This window comes from Enhydra lutris, unplaced genomic scaffold (assembly GCF_002288905.1).
Source record: "Enhydra lutris kenyoni isolate GAN:26980312 unplaced genomic scaffold, ASM228890v2 scaffoldscaffold13, whole genome shotgun sequence".
Classification (NCBI taxonomy): Eukaryota; Metazoa; Chordata; class Mammalia; order Carnivora; family Mustelidae; genus Enhydra; species Enhydra lutris.
In genome coordinates, this window is record NW_019154097.1 from 41141094 (window position 1) to 41159539 (window position 18446).

At 37.9% G+C, this 18446-nt stretch overlaps 1 protein-coding gene across 1 annotated transcript in view; it reads left to right on the plus strand.

Moving 5' to 3' along the window:
* Positions 1 to 18446, plus strand: part of LOC111145570 (tyrosylprotein sulfotransferase 1) — a 131794-nt gene that overhangs the window by 44842 nt on the left and 68506 nt on the right. The gene's annotated exons all lie outside the window — the stretch shown is intronic.

Below are 18446 nucleotides of genomic sequence, written 5' to 3' on the forward strand. Positions count from 1 at the left end.
CCTGATTTCTAATTTCTAGATACTCTTATTAATAAGGATAGTTGGCTTTTTGTGTGGATTAAGGTTAATATGAGAAGCTTCTCACATGTTGGTAAGCAAGTGGTGAATTCTAAGCATTTAGGAATTTTTAGTAATAGAGAAAAATAAAGGCTAAGATGATCTTACCCAGTCCCTTCACTTTACAGGTTGGAAAAGTGAATCAGAAAGTACAAATGATTCACTCAAATTTAGATGCAAAGACCAGAATTAGAATCCATGCCTTGGTCTCAGTGGGCTAGTGCAGTTTTCCATGACATTTCATAACATGTAGTAATTCTTTTGTCATCTGAAGGGTATTGATTTTTACGTAGAGGTAGAGAACTCCACAGGTTGGAAGCTTAATCCATAATCCATCCGTACAGGAAGTTCCTTAGATTCAAATACTTCTAAAACCATTGCATTTTTCCCTTTCTTATGAAGTGGTGACTTGATCTGACATTGTGGTTTGATGACTTATGTACCCAGAATAAGGATATAAAATGAAACTACTTAATTCAGGTAGCATCTCCTTATGGGGAAAAGCTGGGTGTAAGTAAGCTTTATTTTTTTCCATTTATAAAGGTAATAAACAGGTACCCACTGTTTAAAAAAAAAAAAAAAGAAAGAAAAGATAAAACAGTGTACTTCTCCCTTAGGTACGCTGCTTCCTCCTACCAAGGAGTGTCTTCTTGATTCCTTTTTTCAGTGTATCGAACTTGTGCACTTAGTATTGATTCCTGACCTAGATAATTTGAAAGGAACAGCTGCGTTTCTGCACTTAGCTTACGGGGTATTGGTTATAAATTATTAGGTATTATCACTCTAATGGCTCGGGGTTATTTTTATTGATTCAAAGGAAATTATAGTCCTAGCTACTGCCATCATAGTTTATTGTTCTTTCCAGATAATAGACCGTAACTAATTTCTAATCACCTGTATTCCTAGGTAAGCATTTCACTTAATGTGCTTGTATGTTGGCCCAGATATTCTTACGCTGTTTCCTTCTAGTAGTTTAAAATAAACCTGATAGACACCCCCACACCCACTCCCAGTCTGTCCAAGTAGGGATTAAGGAGATATGCTCAAGGTAGATTTTGGTGGAAATAAGGAAAAGATCATTTTACATATATAATTACTATGTTTAAGGCAAACATGGAGACTGAGGAAATTCATAGGAACTACAAATAAATGGATTTTAGAAGGGGAAGAGACCTTATTTAACATTTAATTTGAGGCATGGAGACCCACTGAGGTTTTGCACCTTGTCAAGAATCACACCTGGCAGAGCCATGACTAGACCTTGCAATGCTTATTCCAAGATTCTTGGTATCATGTGAGTTATTTTTAAATTAAGGCATACCTAGGGGGCGCCTGGGTGGCTCAGTGGGTTAAGCCGCTGCCTTCGGCTCAGGTCATGATCTCAGAGTCCTGGGATCAAGCCCCGCATCAGGCTCTCTGCTCTCTAGGGGAGCCTGCTTCCTCCTCTCTCTCTGCCTGCCTCTCTGCCTGCTTGTGATCTCTCTGTCAAATAAATAAATAAAATCTTTAAAAAAAATAAATAAATAAATAAATAAATAAATTAAGGCATACCTATAAGTAAATGCACAGATATTCAGTGTACAATTTGATATGTGTTTACATCTGTATACACCTGTATAATCACCATCCGTATAAAAATATAGAAAATTACCAGTGCTCGGGAGGCTCCTTTATCCCTCTTCTTGGTTAACATCTTCCTCAACCCAAAAGAAACCACTGTTCTGACCTCTGTCACCAAGGGGCTCTGATGTCATGTGTGAAGTTCAGAAATAGTCTTGCTTGTTTTTGAACTTCATATAATGCAAGCTTGCCTATTCATTATTTTTTCCTGGCTACTTCCATTTAACCTTAGATTTACCCATAACCTTGTAAAGAGCAGCTGTTGATTCTTTTTCATTACTTTGTAATATTCTAGTATATAAATATAACAGTTTATCCATTTTTACATTGGTGGACATTCAATGTTTCCAGTTTGGGACTATCATGGGTAAAGTGGCTAAGATCATTCCTGTCCATTACTATCGGTGAACGGAGCATTAATTTCTCTTGGGTATATGCCAGTGAGTGGAATCACTGGATCATAAGATATCTCTATATCTCCATATTTAGATGTCCTTAACAGATACTTGTTTTCCACAGGATCTGTACCATTCACATATGGCTATATTATACAGGAATGTGTTCTAGTTGCTTTGCAGCTTTGCCAATACTTGGTATTCTGAGTCCTTTTAATTTTAGGACAGGTACAAGTATTTTTTAAACCTAAAAACAAAACAAAATAACATTTGGATTCTTTCCTATAAATTTTTTTTTCTGGGAAAATTGTTTAAAATAAATATTTTAATACTTATTGTGGTATTACTTTGTCCTGAAATACTAAAAATATTTAGGCAGTTTTGAAGGCTTGAAGATATTACCAGATGGCCCAGGAACATATGCAGAAATTATTGAAGACAGTGGTAAGGAAAACTTTCACAATTCTACCTCCCCTGTTGTGTTAACTAAAAAAGCAATGCTTTTTTTGCTTTGCTTAGGAATTTCCAGTTATTTTCAGTCAGAGAGGTACATCTCGCCTCCCTGGTCAGTTCCAGTTATAGTAGGAGCATAAGTTTATCACTTGCTAACGTATGTAAGAGTTCCTCTATGAAAGTAATTTGGTAGAAGAAAACATTCTTTCATTCTGGGGTGGTTCAGAGAATCTTCATTAGAGACTACTGTGTATAAGTTAAGCTTTTTTTAAAAAACTGAAAATAAAAGCCGAGGTTTTAATGAGTGGGGAAGAGATAGAAACAGATTGCTTTAGCTGGCTAATAAGTTTAGGTCTGCATTAAGATACAACTATAGAATTTTAGGTACACTATTAATCTTTGATGTTTTTAGACAGTCATTTCAAGGCGAAGTAGTAGAATAGTTTCTCCAGTGATTGATGTACCTTTGATGCTTTGAATGCGGTGTTCTGTTTTAACAAATTACCCATACTGTTCAGCATTATATTAAATTGAGTTGTAGTCTTGATTACTATGGCTCCAAAAATGATACAGAGCTCACTGATCTCTTTATTTCTTCCAAACTAATTGAGTAGAAAAAATTGAAGCATTTCTAAATGTCTTTTTGCCTTTATCTTTCAAGAAATTTTATATAGAAGGGTAAGGAGGAGTACATTTTAAGGAAAATAACTTACGCAATTCGGTGGGTTCTAGTAGAATTCTCCAAGTGATTGAATATGTAGTAGGATTTTGCTAATGATAGAATGGTATCTACTGCCTGTCTGCTTCTCAGATAATTGGAGTAGGAAATGGAAATAAAGTTTGAGGCTATTTACATTAACTTCGTCTCATGAATTGTGGAATATTTGTGGAATTTCAGTCATTTCCATCTGGGAACATTCAGGAAATTACTAGTGTATACAGCATTGTTCCTGCTTTTAAACTCATTCAGATACTATGAAATTACCTGGAACAAATAAAAATCATCAGTAACAATAACAGAAAAGTGCACCAAGATATACTTAAGGTCGACTAAAATAAAAAAGTAACCTAGGATCAGTAAACAAATTTACTAGGTGAAAAGAGCAAAGCCAGAAAAACAAAACACTATAAAGATAACCCTTAAACAGAAGCAGGTACAAGAATCATAACTACAATTCAGAGAGAAGTTATCTGCCCTTCGGGCAGAAGAAAAGGTGTAGAACTGTTAAGCACAAATAGGTTAGAAGGAAAAATATCGTAGCAGTGGTAAGTACAAGAGAAAAAAATAGTACAATATTTGGCACTATACAATATAATATACTATATAATACAATAATTGACACTCTGAAACTTCTAGTAAGTAAAGCAGAGAGAAAACTAGAAATCAGATCCAGAACAGAGATAGTATTAAATAAAAATAAACTCAGTAAATTTTAAAGAACTAATTGGCTTTATTAATTCATGAATCGGGCAGTAGCCCATCTAGCAAGTAGTGGGCGAGCCCCAAAAGTTTACAGAAATGGGAACGCTTTTAAAGATAAAGAGACAGTGGGAAAAATGAAATTATTAGGAAAGAAACCATTGTTTTAGGCAGGATTGCCCTCCTAAGGGGAATAGCTTGGGGTCTAACAGTAAATTTGCTAGTGCTGACCAGGAAATTCCCATGTTGAGTGATTAAAGGTTACATTTCAGTGGGTGTGAAGCTGCAGTTAGATGAGGTATTAAGACTTTTTTTTTTTTTTTAATCTTTTAGGAACAAGAATCAAGTTTTTTATTTGTTCATTTCTTACATTCAAAGTATTCCTCAAGGATAGTCCTTGGTCTGAGACTCTTTGCTATCACACAACTGCAACCCACCACTTTATGGGGTTTTCCCTCCCTGTCATTTTTACAGAGGCCTACCGTAACCCTAACAGGAAGTAAGGACCTGCCAAAAGGAGTGAATCCTGAATCCTGCAAACCTCCTAGTAGGTCCTTTTAACTCATGATGTAAATTCAGGGGAGTTGACCAATAAGGTGTCTTATTTTGCTTCTAGAAAGTTAGGGCCATAGTTAGATTTTCTTCTAGCCTGAAATAAAAGGTTGTCCTAAATTCCAGAGGTTGACACCCTTATCAGTGGCCTGAGAGAGAAAGATGAAGATGTTATCTTTCCAGGCCAATGGCAGAGTAAAGGAAAGGAAAAGGAGAAAGATTTCAGGTTCTGTTAAAGTAGGACCTCCTGATCCGTGGTCTTGAGTGGAAGTCTGTCTGTCTTGTTGATGGATACTGCTCTTCCTCGTAATTTGATTTGAAGGTCTTCAGTGTCTGTACAGGGCTTGGTGTCATGTGGAGCCTTTAGCTGGGTGTTACGTACTCAAGGCTTACCACCTTCTAATTTTGCAGAGCAGTGTCAGAGGCTGGGAGCAGTTGGTAATGTTCCTTCCAGGTGGGGCTCGAGCTGTTTTTCTCTCCTGTTTCCAGCATGCCTAATCACCAGTTCTAAACTGTGACTTTTGGATTGGGATCCGGATAGACTTCCTCAGCCTGTTGATAGACTTGAACTTGAGACTTTAGAGTCTTACAGTAGCTTGTACTTCCATAAGATAACAGGGGACCAGAGGAAGGTTGTGTATTGATGGGATTCCAAGAAATCTGCAAGGTTTTTGTCTCTGGAATTAATCGTAAAGAGACTGCTAGAGCCCTTTTAGCAGTTTGCTTTTTAAAAAGACCTTTCCCCCTTTCTTTCTTCCTTTGGAGTCAGGTGATATGAGCTGTGTTTCTAACTCCAAGCAACTGAAAGGATATTAAGTTTCTCCAAGGTGGACTTTTGCTTTCCTAAGGCCAATAATTTACAAGCTGTTTGAGATAAAGGAGTTGGGGATTGGTGAAGAGATAGGTGAATTTTGAATTGCCTCTAGAGCTGAGTTTTGTTTTTTGCAAACAATTTGCAAGATTAGGACAGTTGCTTTCAATTCCTCAAAGAATTGGGGTGTAACTTAAATGACATCATACATTGATCCACTTATCCAACTACATTATCCTCAATTGGTTTCTTTCCCTCTGGGTAAAGAATTTTAATTATAAATATTTCTGGCAGTATTGAATAACCCCGCTCAGGTGTAAGGTCCCCAAAGAGGGTAAAGGCTATTAACTTCCCAAAATCCAGTCACTCCTAAAGATTGCCTAAAAAAAGAACCAACAGCTTGTATGTTCCTGGCAGGCAAAGAGCCAAGTCCAGATGTGTAAACAAGAAGACAATAGCTATCCCAGAGAGAGAAAGGATCAGTAAACAATGGGTTTGAATTTGAAAGGCAAGGGATAATTTGCAATTTTATTTTCCTCTCTCAACTAGGCTCTACAGACAGATGCAGAAGAAAGGATTCTGATAAGAATTTTCAGTCTTCACTGGCTTCTGTCAGTTTTTCTGTGATCCCCTCTATGGAGTCTGGTGTATACCAGAATTTACTGTTGTTTGTTTAAAGAAATAAAGTAGCGGTTTACCAGTAAATTCCTTAGTTTCATCAGCTCTAAGAGGGGCCTATATAGGGGCCCTCCTTTGAAGGTAGATAGGGGGTTATCTATATGGCCATTAATTTGGAAGACTTGTTTATGGTTGTGTAGTCATCTCAGGGTGGAAAAATGGTTCAGGCAGAGAATTAGTATTCATTCTATGAGTTCTCAGGAGGAAAGAGGGAGCTGTGGGAGTTATAGTCCTATTTCCCTCACATTAATTTTCTTTAGGCTTTTGCAATGAATTTTTCAATGAAACTGCTTTGGAATTGTGGAACCTTTTAGGATCTTCTGCTTGCCAATTAAAATAGGTATCCCATTCTGTTTAATTTGGGAACCCTTACTTTCAAGCACACTTCTTTAATGATCTTTGATTGGAACTTTCCCCATCAGGGCCCTTATCATTCTAGGTTGTTTTTGGTAAAATTTTGCCATTTCTATATATATTCAGTGTACCCAGATCTATAGTTTTTATTTTATTTATTATTTATTTGGTTAAAAAATTTTTTTAAAAGATTTTATTTATTTGACACACATACAGAGAGAGAGAGAGGGAGAGAGGGAACATAAGCAGGATGAGTGGGAGATGCAGGGTTTGATCCCAGGACCCTGAGATCATGACCTGAGCCCAAGGCAGCCACTTAACGACTGAACACCCAGGTGCCCCCCAGCTTCATAGTTTTTTTTTTTTTTTTTTTTTAAGATTTTATTTATTTATTTGACAGACAGAGATCACATGTAGGCAGAGAGGCAGGCAGAGAGAGAGGGAGAAGTAGGCTCCCCACTGAGCAGAGAGCCCGATGCGGGGCTCGATCCCAGGACCCCAGGATCATGACCTGAGTCGAAGGCAGAGGCTTTAACCCACTGAGCCACCCAGGTGCCCCCTTCATAGTTTCTAGGCATAAAATAAGTAGATGCGCCAGAATGTGGTACATTTGACTCTTCAGCATTTAAGGACCTCATTAGCTAAGCCTCTGTTAACACAAAACCAGTCAAACAAACATACAGCAGTAATCAAAAGATGTTACTGTGGGCTGGCTAAGAGAAGGTCTTGTGGACCACCAGCACTAAATCGCAGACTCTAGTAAATGGGGATTTCAGACTGGAACTTTGAGGAAGGAATTCCAGTGTGGAATTGTGGACTGGGCTGTGAACAAGGGCCCCTTGTCAGTCTAGACTGACCTATTAACCCTGGACTGGTAAACCAATTAGATTGGTAGCTTGAATGCAGAAGAGGGGGATCAAGCCATGAGGATTTACCGATGGCTCTCAGAAACAGCAAGAAAGACTGTGAACTCAAAGGGGCTTGCAGGGTGCCATGCCTGTGTTTTTCATTGTTCCTGAATGCTGTCAGAAGTTTGCTTTGGATCTCACTGCTGCCACCAAATCTGTTAAAAAACAAAATTCAGCTGAGTAAATTTGAAGATCTTACTGGCTTTTAAAAAATGATTAATGAATCAGACAGAATCCCATCTAACAAGTAGAGGGGAGCTCCACTGAGCTACAGAAGAGGAAGGTTTTTAAAGGCAGAGAGAGGGCGTTGAAATTAAAAAAAGAAGAAAGGAATGCATTGTTTAGACAAGATTACCTTCCTTAGGGAAGTGGAAAGTGTCAGTAAATTCCTAGCGGTGACAGGAAGTTCTGTGTTGACTAGTTAAAGGTTACATATCTGGTGGGTTGAAACTGCAGTTAGATTAGGTATTAAGTCTTCAACATCATTTGGGGCGGTGTTTTTCTTTTTAACAACTTTTTAGGTTATAAAACAGGGAAGATCCCTCTGGCATAAATTAAAAAAAAAAGATTTAAAATGTAAGCTTCTTTGGAAATGTATTTTTAAGATGAAGCATGTGGGAAATTTGATTTGTAAATAGAGTAACCCATAAAATTGATTAATTTTTGTCAAAGAAAAATCAAGTATATCATACGTAATACCTAGTGCCTTTTCAGATATTATCGTCTTTTCCCTCTTCTGAATTCAGAACATCGTGGTCTTCACCCTCTTCTGAATTACTTGACTTATAAAGGATGATTTCATTATTTTTTTTAAAACATTCCATTCCATCATCGCTCAAAATCATCTTATCAAATGTCAGCCATACACTAGAATCACTTCAAGTGACTTTGAAAAGACCCAGAGTTAGTTAGTTAGTCTTTTCTCTTTCTTTCTGTAGGCTCCACACCCAGCATGGAGCCCAACAGAGGGCTTGAACTCAGGACCCTGAGATCAAGACTCAGATGCTTCATCATCTGAGCCACCTAAGATATCATAGTTTCTGATTCAGATCTGTGACAAGTCCAAGAATTTGTATTTGTAACTGGTTCCTAGGTAATGCTGATGTCCTGGTCTGCAGATTTCACTTTGGGAACCACTGCCTCAAAATCATGCTTCTTGTGTTGCCTTCACATGCAGACTCTGACTTTTTATGGCCCCTTCCTCTCTGGGCCCCAACTACACTGAAATAATTGTATCTACACAGGGAGTCCATACGGCTTGTTATACTGCTTCTCCTGCCTGTAGTACCGTTCACTTCCTTGTTCATCCGAGGAACTCGGGTTGTACTGCAGCATTCATTGTGATTCCCCTCCCTGGAGATCTCTGAAACCTCCCTCTGTCCCGTAGACAGAGCTGGCATGCAGCAGATATTCAGTAAATTTTGGATGAGATCCTCATTATTTTATCATCACCACTTTCTCCATTTTATAGTTTAAAAAACGGAGATACAGAGAGGGACAGTAGTTTATCCAATGTTACAAAACCAGTTAGTATCAGTGAAAGGTTTTAAACACAGGTCTAACCAGCTTCCAAGTCTGAACTCAGCCACAGGCACTACTTGATGGTGATTCCCAGTCTTTCATTGTCATGTTTTTCCTGTTTTTATTTGCTTCTTTTACTTTCTTGTTTATGAACTTTACGTAAGTGGGATCATAGTCTGTTTTCTTCTTTCTTGCATGTTCTTTCCTTTTTCTTTCTTTCTTTCCTCATCCTCCCCTTGCTCCTTCTGCCTCTTTTTCTTAACATTATCTTGAGGTTTATCAGTTTTTAGATATATAGCTATCATCAGTTTGTTTCTATTGCCACATACTGTTCTATGACATAGCTTATTTCTACATTTGTACTATTGGTGAACATTTGGGTTGTTTTGGTTTGGGCTGTCTACATTTTTCTTTCTTTCTTTCTTTTTTTTTTTTTTTTAAAGATTTTATTTATTTGACAGAGAGAGAGATCACAAGTAGGCAGAGAGGCAGTCAGAGAGAGGAGGAAGCAGGCTCCCTGCTGAGCAGAGAGCCTGATGCGGGCCTCGATCCCAGGACCCTGGGACCATGACCTGAGCCGAGGGCAGAGGCTTTAACCCACTGAGCCACCCAGGCGCCCGACATTTTTCAAGGTGTCTACTTCAAGAGTCTCTCTGAAATAAACACTTAGGAGTAGAATTGTTAGAGTCACAGAGAATATGCATGTTCAATTCACATGGCAATGCCAAATTTTTTTTTCTAAGATTTTGTTTATTTGAGAGAGAGTGCATGCACTAGCAGGGCAAGGGGCAGAAGGACAAGCTGACTCCCCACTGGATGGGGAGCCTGACGCAAGGCTCAATCCCGGGACTCTGAGATCATGACCTGAGCTGAAGTCAGATGCTTAAACAACTGGGCCACCCAGGTGCCCTGCCAGATTGTTTTCTAAAGAGTTTGCAGTGGTTTACATTGCCACCATCAGAGTGTAAAAATTCCGAAGGATCTGTATCCATAAACCTGGCTTTTTTTTTTTTTTTAAGGTATTTTTTATTTATTTGACAGGGACAGAGAGAGAGGTCACAAGGAGGCAGAGAGGGAGGAGGAAGCAGACTTCCTGCTGAGCAGAGAGCCCGATGTGGGGCTCGATCCCAGGACCCTGGGATTATGACCTGAGCTGAAGGCAGAGGCTTTAACCCACTGAGCCACCCAGGTTCCCCAAACCTGGCTTTTTTAAAGTTAATATTTTATGTTTATTTTTCATAAATATATATTTTTCTGTATCTATGAAAAATAAATATAAATTATAAATACCTATATCAGATATAAACATATACATATAGATATGTAGTTCTTTTGTAGTTTTTTTTTTTTAAGATTTTATTTGTCAGAGAGAGAGAGAGCACAAGCAGGGTGAGCTGCAGATAGAGGGAGAAGCAGGCTCCCCGCCGAGCAAGGAGCCTGATGTGGGACTCAGTCCCAGGACCCTGGGATCATGACCCCAGCCAAGGCAGCTGCTTAACTAAATGAGTCACCCAGGCATCCCTAGTTATGTAGTTTTAAACTTATATGTTCATCCACACCAAACATATGATAATAAAATAGGGATCATTTAGTGTACAGAACTACAACACATTTTACAACCTTATTTTATTATATAGGACAGCCTGTTTTTAAAATTTTCCAATTATGTAAGAGTAAATGGTACCTCATTGTGATTTTAATTTCTAATTCTCTGAATGATCACCATATATATATATATATACATATATATATATATATATTTTTTAATTTTAATTCCAGTGGTGTTAACATACAGTGTTATATTGGGTTAGGCTTACAATGTAGTGATTCAGTAATTCCGCATATCACCTGGTACTCATCATGATAAGTGTGCTCTTAATTCCCTTCGCCTGTTGCACTCATTCCCCCAAACACCTGCCCTCTGGCAACTGTCAGTTTGTTCTGTACAGTTAAGAGTTTGTTTTTTGATTTGTTTCTTTTTTCCTCTCTGTTCATTTATTTGTCTCTTAAATTCCACATACGAGCAAAATCATATGGTACTTGTCTTTCTATGACCGACTAGATCATTTATCATTATACCCTTTGGATTTATATGTGTTTTGCAAATGGCAAGATCTCATTCTTTTTTATGGTTCAGTAATAATATTCCATTGTGTGTGTATATACTACATCTTTATCCACTTAACAGGCGATGGACAGTTCAGATGCCTCCATAATTTGGCTATTGTAAATAATGTTGCAATAAACATAAAGGTGCATATATTCTTTTGATTACTGTTTTTGTAGTCTTTGGGTAAATACCCAGTAGTGGAACTCCTGGATCATATGGTGGTTCTATTTTTAAATTTTTTGAGGAACTTCTATACTGTTTTCCACAGTGGCTGCAGCAGTTTGCAGTCCTACCAATAGTGCATGAGGGTTCCTTTTTCTTTGCATCCTTTCCAACACTTGTTGTTTCTAGTGTTTTTTATTTTAGCCATTCTGGCAGCTGTGAGACGATATCTTATTCTGGTTTTGATTTGCATTTCCTTGATGATGAGTGATGCTGAGCATTTTTTCATTTGTCTGTTGGCCATCTGTATGTCTTCTTTGGAGAAATATCTGTTCATGTCTTTGCCCAGTTTTTGATTGGATTATTTGTGGGTTTTGGTGTTGAGTTGTATTCGTTCTTTATATATTTTGGATACTAACCCTTTCCCAGATTTGTCATTTGCAAATATCTTCTCCCATTCCATAGGTTGCCTTTCAGTTTGTTGATTATTTCTTTTGCTATGCAGGAGCTTTTCATTTTGATGTAGTCCCAGTAGTTTATTTTTGCTTTTGTTTTCTTGCCTCAGGAGACATGTCTAGAAAAATATTGCTATAGCTGATGTCAGATGTGCTCTTTTCTAGGATTTTTGTGGTTTCAGGTCTTACATTTAGGCCTTTAATCCATTTTGAGTTTATTTTCATGTATGATATGAGAAAATGGTCCAGTTTTATTCTTTTGCAGGTAGCAGCCCAGTTTGTCCAACATCATTTGTTGAAGAGATTATCTTTTTCCATTGCATATTCTTTCCTGCTTTGTTGAAGATGAACTGACTATAGAATTGTGGGTTTATTTCTGGGCTCTATTCTGTTCCATTGATCTATGTGTCTATTTCTGTGTTATTACCATACTGTTTTGATTACTACAGCTTTGTAATGTATCGGAAAGTCTAGAGTTGTGATGCCTCCAGCTTTGCTTTTCTTTACCAAGGTTGCTTTGGCTATGCAGGAAGTCTTTTCTGATTTCCATACAAATTTTAGGATTGTTTATTCTAGTTCTGTGAAAAATGCTATTGGTGTTTTGATAGGGATTGCATTAAATCTATAGATTGCTTTGGGTAATATAGCCATTTTAACAATGTTGTTCTTCCAGTCCATGTGCATGAAATATCTTCCCATTTCTTTGTGTCATCTTTAATTTGTTTCATTAGTGTTTTATAGTTTTCAGAATATAGGTCCTTCACCTCCTTGGTTAAGTTTATTCCTAGGTATTTTATTATTTTGGGTGCAATTGTAAATGGGATTTTTTTTTTTAAATTTTTCTTTCTGCTACTTCATTATTAGTGTTAGGAAATGCAATGGATTTCTGTAAATTGTTTTTTTATCCTGCAACCTTACTGAGTTCATTAATCAGTTCTGGTGTTTTTTTGGTGGAGTCTTTAGGGTTTTCTGTATGTAGTATCATGTCATCTGCAAATAGTGAACGTTTTATTTCTTTCTTTCTTACCAGTTTGTATGTCTTTTATTTCTTTTAGTTGTCTGATTCCTGTGGCTAGGACTTCCAGTACTATGTTGAATAAAAGTGGTGAGAATGGACATCCTTGTCTTATTTCTGATTTTAGGGGGAAAGTTCTGTTTTTCACCATTGAGTATAATGTTAGCTGTGGTGTTTTTGTTTTTTTTCCATATAAGGCCTTTATTATGTTGAGATTTGTTCCTTCTAAGCCTAATTTGTTGAATGTTTTTTTATCAGGAATGTATGTTGTACTTTGTGAAATGCTTTTTCTGCATCTATTGAAATTATATGGTTTTTATCTGTTCTCTTGTTAATGTGATGTATTACATTGATTGATTTGAGGATATTGAACCACCCTTACATCCCTGGAAGAGCACCTTATATTTTCAGTGGCCATTTGTGGTTCTCTTGTGAAATGCCTGTTTGTGACTCTTGCCCATTTTCCAGTGTGTAAGTTTTGTCATTTTCTTTTTGCTAGACTTTATCTGATATGTATGTTGCAAACCGCTTCTCTTAGTAGCTTGTCTTTTTTTAAGATTTTATTTATTTATTTGAGAGAGAGAGTGAGAATGAGAGAATGAGCATGCAGACAGGGAGAGGAAGAAGCAGGCTCCCCGCTGAGCAGGGAGCTTGATGCGGGGCTCAGTCCCAGGACCCTGAGATCATGACCTGAGCCGAAGGCAGACACTTAACCGACTAAGCTACCCAGGTGCCCCTTTTTTTGCATTTAGTAACAAAATCCTCCCTTACCCTAAGGATGTAAAAATTGTCTGCCATATTTTTTTCCTAATTTTCCTTTCGCATTAATCAGTCTGAACTTTGTTATTTAATGTAGGTTTTATTTTGTATGTGTGAGGTACAGATCCATTTTTTATTTATTTCCATATAGATGAGTTTCCTAGAAAGTGGTTGTTCCCCTAATGATGTATAGTACAAGCTCGGTTAAATTATGTTTCCATATGTGCATTATTCTGTTAGCTCTTTTTCTTTAACTCTACTCCGTTTTAATTATTATTGTTTTACAAAAATGTCTTAATATTTAGCGTAGGGCAAGCCCTCTGCTTTGTTCTTGTTTTCTTGGAAAATCTTGGCTGCTTTTTAACCTTTTTTCCTCCATATAAATCTTGCTTAAATTTACATATAATCTGCAGACAATTTTGAGACATATAGCCATCATTTTGTTAGTAAGCCTTCCTATCCATAACACAGAATGCTTCTGCATTTACTTAGATCTTCAGCATCTTTTGAGGATATATTATAATGTTTTTCATACAAGTCTTGTATTTCTTTTGATTAATTTATGATTAAGTGCCTTTTTTGTTAATGTGAATGTGTCTTAAAATTTTATGTTGTTCTTGTATAGCAATGCAAATGACTTTTGTTTATTTACATCCTACAGTTTCCCTAATATTTTGTGTTTGCCTGTGTTAAGACTTCTAATAATAATAAACAACCTGTTCTAGGGGCGCTTGAGTGGCTCAGTGGGCTAAGCCTCTGCCTTCAGCTCAGGTCATGATCTCAGGGTCCTGGGGTCGAGCCCCATATCAGGCTCAGCGGGGAACCTTCCTCCCTCTCTCCACCCCCGCTTGCCTCTCTGCCTGTTTGTGATCTCTTTCTGTCAAATAAACAAATAAAATCTTTAAAAATAAATAAATAAATAAACAACCTGTTCTAAAGCAGTGGTTCTTAAGTGGGGCCAGTTCACTCCCCTGGGGTATGCTTGACAATGTCTGGAAATACTTTTGTTGTCGCATCAGTGGGGTGGTGGCACTACTGGCATCTAATGGCTAGGGCCTGGAATGCTACTGAACACCCTGCAGTACGCAGGGAAATCCCCATAACAAAGAGTTTATCAATTCAAAAATGTCAGTAGTGCCAGGGTTGAGAAACCTTAAGATAATTTTTTATTATTATTATGAAGAGTTTCAAATACAAATATAGAATGGTATTCAAAACCTCCTTAGGAGCTCCAACAATTATCAACACTGTTTGTTCCACTACTTCTGAATTTTTTTTTTAAGATTTTATTTATTTATTTGACAGAGATCACAAGTAGGCAGAGGCAGGCAGAGAGAGAGAGGGGAAGCAGGCTCCCTGCTGAGCAGAGAGTCCGATGTGGGCCTTGATCCCAGGACTCTGGGATCATGACCTGAGCCAAAGGCAGAGGCTTAACCCACTGAGCCACCCAGGCGCCCCAACTTTTGAATTGTTTTAAAGCAAATTCAAGTTAGCATATCACAACATCTTTAATGTAAGACTGACACACTACCTACTGTGCTAAGGAGCCCAGTATCATTCCATCTTTTTTTTTGGTAAAGAAATCATTTATTGCAGGGTGCCTGGATGTTTGAGTGGGTTGAGCCTGTGCCTTTGGCTCAGGTCATGATCTCAGGGTCCTGGGATCAAGCCTCGAGTCGGGCTCTTTGCTTGGTGGGGAGCCTGCTTCCCTCTCTCTCTCTGCCTTCCTCTCTGCCTGCTTGTGATCTCTCTCTCTCTGTCAAATAAATAAATAAAATCTTAAAAAAAATCATTTATCTCATTAAAAAAATTATCAACAGTTTTAAATCAAGCATTTACAAAAATACATTCTGAATATAATCTGTCTTAAGTTTCTTTTCCCTAATGTAATAAAGTGCTTTGTTTTATGTTATTAGTTCCTCTGAAGACATATTCAGTGAGTAAAATGATTAAGATTTTGGTTTCTTACATAGTCCTGGGTTTGAATCTCAGCTCTGCCACTTAACAAGCATTTGGACCTAGACAGGTCACTTCATCACTTTCAGTCTTGGTTTATTTCCCATTTAAACAGTTGCATTTAAGAAAAAATTTGGAGCCACTCTTACAAAGAATGGAGATGAACAGCCAGAGGAAGTAGTACGTAGGATGGCGGGGCTCAGAAGGGTCTGAAAGGACAGGGATTTATGCCTGCAGGAAACTGGGGCGCTCCACCTTCCCAGATTGTAGATGGGTTCTGCATCCTGAAGGCTTTTCAAAATGTAGACTGAAGACAGTAGACATTTGTTAGAGTTTCTGTGTCTGGAGCATGGGCATGGCTTAGCTGAATCTTCTGGTTTAGAATCTTTCATGAGGCTGCAGTCAAGGAATTATTCTGTGTTCGGGTTTTTAAATTCTTTTTTTTTTTTTAAGATTTTATTATTATTTATTTATTTGACAGAGTGACAGAGAGATCACAAGTAGGCAGAGAGGCAGGCAGAGAGAGGAGAAAGCAGGCTCCCTGCTGAGCAGAGAGCCCGGTGCGGGGCTTGATCCCAGGACCCTGAGATCATGACCTGAGCCGAAGGCAGAGGCTTAACCCACTGAGCCACCCAGGCGCCCCAGGTTTTTAAATTATTCTTGCAACGGAGGCTGTAGTCGTGGGATTATTCTCCATGGTAAGGGACTATTTTCCAGCTTACGTTGTTTATGGCAAGATTCAGGTCTTCATGGGTTTTGGATGGAGGACCTCACTTTCTTGTCATGAAGCCGTATGGTTACAACATGGCAGGTGGTTTCTTCAGGTCAACCAAATGAGAAGAGCCAGGGAGAGTCAGCAGGAGGAAATCACATCTTTTATAACTTATCTTGAAAGTGACATTCTGTTACTTTTGCCTTATTAGAAGCAGTTCCCTAGTTCCAGCCATAGTCCAGGGGAGGGGACTACTCAAAGGAATACCAGGAGTTGGGGATCTCAGGTGCTACTCAGAAGTAGCCCATCAGTCTGCCTTCTAGCCGCCAATATCTTATTTTCCTTGCATATGCAGAATACACTTACTGCTCCCCAGGCACCAAAAGTCTCATCCCATTACAAGCTCAAAGTCCAGCATCTTGCCATCTAAATCAGGTCTAGTTGTATATGAGCTTCCTGGGTTTAGTTCCTTAAATACAGTTGCTCTCAGTCTGAAAATCTGTGACACTAAACATACAGTTTTGCCTCCCCCCAGTATGCTGTGGTGGAGCAGGCATAGGATAATAGACATTCCAGTTTAAATTGGGGGAAAATAGGAGGCACAAAGGTTTAATTGATCCATATCAATTCCAGAATCCATCTGGAAAAATATAAGACATTTTTTCATTAGGTTTCAATCTAATAGAAATAATTCTAGAAATTATTCTCCATGTCCATCTGCTCTGCCTTCTGGGCTCTTGAATGATCCTTCCTTTGTCATGAAAGATAGCACGTTTTAGAGCTGTGTGGTTTTATTAGTCTACTTCCTGCCAGAAGAACTTCGGTAATCCAGTGCTGCTTTTACATGTGTACTATTTATTTATCTTTTAGTCCAAATTGATAGTATTTCTGCTGATAAATGTTTCTCAAAAACTTTGTCCTCTGTAAATCTAATTGGGGTTCATTTCATTGGATGATAGTTATACCTACAAATTCCTGTGAGATAAACACTGTGCTTTGGGCTCCTGCTGAGATGGCTAAGGGACAATGCTTATACTTCTTAGATGCCTTACTGTTTAATTGAGAGGACCCATGAGACATAGCCCTAATTTGTTTAAAGGACTCTTTTTGTGACTGAATTATTGGGAGTCAGTTTATTTTTTTTTAAAGATTTTATTTATTTATTTGAGAGAGAGAGAGAGGAGGGAGAAGCAGATTCCCCACTGAGCCCAGAGCTGGCAGCGGGGGTTGGGGGAGAGGGGTTGGTGTGGGCTCAGTCCCAGTGTCCTGGGATCATGATCTGAGCTGAAGGCAGACGCTTAACTGACTGAGCCACCCAGGCACCCCTGGGAACCATTTTAGAAGCCTATCACAGAGGTTAAATTTTACCTAATTAAAGTACTCATATGACATTTTTTCTTTCCTTTAAGCTAGTAATACAGTGTGTTACATTAATAGATTTCTAATACTGATTTGACCTTGAGTTTCTGGAAAAAAACAAAACAAAACCAAACAAACAAACAAAAAAAACAACTCCAACATAGTCATGATTTATCACCTGATAATTAGTGCTGTATTTGATAAACCAATTTTTGGTTTAGGGTTTTAAAAAGTTTTCATGTGTCTGTTACGTTGATTTTTCCCTCAGTTTTATTGAGAAATAATTGACATGTATCACCACATGAAGTTTAAAATATATAGCATGATGGTTTGATTTACATATATTATGAAATGATTACCATAATAGGTTCAGCTAATAGCTCGATCTTTTCATGTAGATACAATAAAAAGAAAGAAAAAAAGAATAAAGGGAGAAATTATTTTTTCTCCTTATGATGAGAACTCTTAGGATTTATTCTTATCAACTTTACTGGTTTAGGATTTTTATATTTATTTCATGAGTAATAATGACCTATAATTTTAATTTTTTTGCAGTCTATACCTGGTTTTGTTCTATAGTTACGCTAGCCTTACAGATTCTTTGAAGAGTGTTTCCTCCCATTCTGTGCATCTTTTGATTATCTTTCCCCTCAATATGGATCATTTTTCTTGGTTCTCTGTATTTCAGGAATATTTGGAGTTATGTTTTGAGTCGCAGAGTCCTGTTAGAATTCTCTGGAGAATTATTATTATTATTTTTATTTTTATTTTTGGTGGGCAATTAGGCTGGTTCGGTTCTAACCACAAGTTTGTCTTACCTTCTGTGAACAGTGTTTCTAGTATCAGTTCGTTTTTAAGACTTTGCTGTGCTACATCCACATACTATGATTTAGTGGCATTTTATTCCACAGTGTAATTCTCAAAGCCTTTGCTTCCTTAGATCTCTCCGAGGTGTGAGCTGGAAGTTGTGCTAATTATTCATGTGCAAAATTATGGGAAACTTTCTCTGGCTCTTCCTTTCCCTGGATTCCCCCAATAGTCCCTGGATCCCACAAGCTACTTTTCTTGTTATTCTGGGCAGAAGTGTGGGTTTCTCTCACAGATTTACCTACCTGCACCATCACTATGCATTTCTGCACTTCTGGTGCC